Genomic DNA, 4,085 nt, shown 5'->3' on the forward strand with positions numbered 1-4,085 from the left:
CCTTTCCAAGGTGGCTCCCCCTTACCTTTTGCAGAAAATCAAGAAAGTTAACTCATCCAGACCAACCAGATCTGCATATGCCCATCGCCTTGTCCAACCCAAATTAAAACGGGCCAAGGCGGGCTGCTCAAGCTTTCTGACTATTGCAGCCAATTAATTGTACTTACTTCTGCTGGCCCTGTGAGCAGAGCAATCATGCTGGATCTTCCTGAAATCACTAAACTCGTGGCTGTTCGCATAATTTCACAGTCCTGTGCGATGTATACATTTGTATCTGTAACTGGTGATTGAACATGCAAATGGCAATTTAACAGTGTTTGATGCCAATGGGTTTAGCTCGCTTTATAAATAAATGCATAAATAAATAAATAAATAAATAAATAGGAGTAGAGAGGTGGGAGCGGTTGTTGGGAGTGGAGGTAGTGGAACGAGGAAGTGGGAGTGGAGGAAGTGGTAGTGGTAATAGCAGAGTAGCAGATAGTGGTAATAAGTAGTAGTGGTAGAATAAGACTGGAGTTAGAAGAGGTACTAGATTGGTAGTGACAAGGTGATAGTAGCATTAGAGTGGGAGCAACATTAGTAAGAGGTAGGAGTGGTAGTATAGATAGGTAATAGAGGAGTAAGGACAAGGGGTAAGAACAGAGAGGTAATAGTAGCAGTGGAGGCAAGAATGGAGAAGGAAGGAGGAGAAGATACACTGGAGGTAGCAGACGGTATTGACAGTAGTGAGTGGAGGGATTGGGAAGGAGAAAGAGTGGTAACATCAAAGGGTGGAGGTAGGAAGCTGGAGTGAGAGATCGGAGGGCCAGTAGTATGGCGGAAGGAGAACATCTTATAGACCAGTGTAGTGAAGTGTCAGGTAAGAGTGTGAGTGAGAGAAGAGAGAGTGACACCTGGTGAAAGAAGGCACCATCCCTAACTCCTTAGAACTCTATGCGGGATAGGTCAGGGAAAGTTAGAAGATCCCTAGGGAGTTAGCTCCTGTTTTAGGGAAAACACCGATAGAGAAAGGCAGCAAAGAGAGAAACAGGTTTTTCTACTTGCAACCACTAGCACGCCTGGGCTACAGAGGGGTAAACCGACGGGAACCAGATAAAAAGGGATGGCCCTAGTGAAAACTTCCCAAAAGACCCAAAAGAACCTTGTTAGACCCAAGGCCATTCTGTCTGTAGAGAGGCGAAATAAACACCCTCGGACTTGCTATCCGAGGCAGTCATTATATGTGGTTTGCACCCTGTCACACACACACATACATTGTGTGGCACCATTGGGAAGTAAATACATATGTTGCCCACAGCAATGAGCAATGTACTGCACACACATCACCCCAACACTGAACTTCACACACACACAGACATCATTACTGCACTACACACACAGAAACATATACACACTGCCCAAGCACTTGTGAGATGCTCTCCCACACACATACACAAACACACACACACAAGTCCAGGCTTCACGTCTCACACACCATTCCAGCAAAGTCCTCAAACCACCCCATCACAACAGACTTCAACACAGCACTCAACAGATAATTCCCCAACACTGCAAACATGATCCCAATAACCCGGGACGGCGCTTTACACACACACACACACACACACACACACACACACACACACACACACACGCATGCACGCACACACACACTGTTTAAACACTTCACAGAGCATACACACATAACACACACTCAAAACTGCTCTTGCATGACAGTACATATGCTTACACACACATAAATGCGCACTCACTGCACTGCACACACATCCCCACTTCCCCAGCACGTCACTGCATACATATATAGACATGTGCACACCCACACCCCATGCCAGCACTGCACATACACTTGCAATGTCCACACTGCCAATGCACACACAATTCCTACAGCCAGCAGTGCATTGCACATATGCACACACTACTCAAGCACTGTACATACAATACTAAGCACTGCATGCACACACACACACACACACACCAGCCCAACACTGTCATGAATGTAAAGACCACCCCAGAATGGAACTACACCGAACACACACACACTGCCCCTTCATTACATATGTTGAGGCCAACCGAATCTGGCCTTGTAGTACTAACTCTAAATGCTGCAATCTTGGCTTACCGTGCTTGCTGGTGGCCGGAATTTTGATCTTCATTCACCTACACCTAATGTTTGGTGACCTTAATATGCAAACTGAGCATAATGGAATCGAGCATTGCTTGTAAACTTGACATCGTCGTGTATGGCCTTGTGGTGCTAAGGGAGCATAAGGGAACTCGCCATTGCTGTTCTAATTGGAAGTAATGGAATCTTGCAGTGATATGCTAACTGGGAATTAATGATCCTGGGTTTTGTTTGCCAAGTGAAAGTAATAGTATCTGTCTCTTCTTGGATGGTGGAATCGAATGAAACCTGACACTGCTGTGGGCAACACCGTGTTCTGCATGAGTTTGAGTATGCTGGAAGAATGAGTATGCATGAGTTTGAGTATGCAGTAAGACCCTGTTAATTTGGTAGTAATGCTGCAAGAACGAGAGGTCTCGTTGCACACCTGCCAATGCAGTAATTGCCTCGGATTTTGATAATATCTTGAAATGGTCAGACTATTGATGGCATTACATGGTATATGACAGCAAAACCTGACATACAGTACCAGAAAACATCATACGAGTACCTAATAGATGATGGCAGTGCCTGGGAGGCAATCGGCAATAGCTGGCAAATGGTTTGTGTACCTGGGGATATGATGCCAATGCCTACACAGTGCTTATACGTCAGCAAAAACAGTCGGCGTTGTCAATACTTGCAGAATAAGACCTAACACAGTAATGTGTCAAGCAAAGTGATCTGTTTCCTAATTCCTGTTATCACGGATGTATCATTTTTGACAATTCGTGCGCTCTTAAAATTGGTGACGACTTGAGCAACAAGCACATTCTGAAAGTGATCTGATAGAATAAATAGAATAAATTCATTAAAAAAGCTAACACTTATTTCAATTAGAGCGGAGAACAATATATGACCATACACTGTTCAAAAAAGGCATGCATCAAGAAATGTTATTATTTTCCAAAGAGTGTAAAGCTACATGTTCTAGGCACTGAATTTACTAAATTCACAGAACACTCCACAGAACTATGACAATTATATTATATTTATCTAATTTTGCTTTTTATCATTTTTTTAATGACAAGAAAAAATGTGCAAATCAACATAAGTGTCCTTCAGCATCCTAGCACAAGGCCATGTCTTGTGTTTGCTTAGAGGACACCTCACAAGTGAATCCGCCATGTTATTCTTACTCTGAGCACACAGACACGATTGAAGAACCTTCACTGGGAACATGCACAAGGTGCGCTTTTTACTCTCTCACGGCTGGTCGTCATTTCACCGGGAAAAGTTATACTTATGCAAATGGTATTGTTGTACATTTTTGTTGTAAATCATTTCATGAAGGTCAAACATGTGTACCAATACGATTCCAAAATACTTTGAAAACAATGACAATCAGGTTCGATCTATGGTTGGCAATCGATTGCAAGTACACCAGGCCAGTGCTACATGTCGTGTCCATACATGCTGTAAGGAACAAAGGACACCTGTGGCTCCAGATGTTTTGGACTATAACTCCCATGATTCCTAACCACTGATTATGCTTGCTAGGTCTGATAGGATTTGTAGTGCAAAACCTTTGGAGAGCGTTCAGTGGTGCCATCCTGCTTATGTAATGGAAAGGACATACTCTTTTCATCCTCACAGTGCATCAGGGTGTTAATGTTAATTTTAAATATCTTTTATAGGTGTGTTTGTAGACAGGGCATGCAGGTGTTGGCACCTCCATTACAAGTAGCCAACTAGTGGCGAAACGATTGATAGCATCACGAAAAGCTGTGTTTGACCTGTATTGTAGATACATTGGGTCCAAAATAGTTGTGAAATGTGTTGGTGAGGTGGTCGTTTAGGCTGATATAAAAACAGCGAAATGTACTAATGTTGCTCTCAAGTCCATTACATACTTTTAATTGTATTGTTATTGACCCAGGTCTTCTTGTTACACTATTTACTGATGGGTTTTCTACAGCAAAAC

Source organism: Ambystoma mexicanum, chromosome 7p (genome assembly GCF_040938575.1).
Source record: "Ambystoma mexicanum isolate Mex_15411 chromosome 7p, UKY_AmexF1_1, whole genome shotgun sequence".
NCBI classification, from domain to species: Eukaryota; Metazoa; Chordata; class Amphibia; order Caudata; family Ambystomatidae; genus Ambystoma; species Ambystoma mexicanum.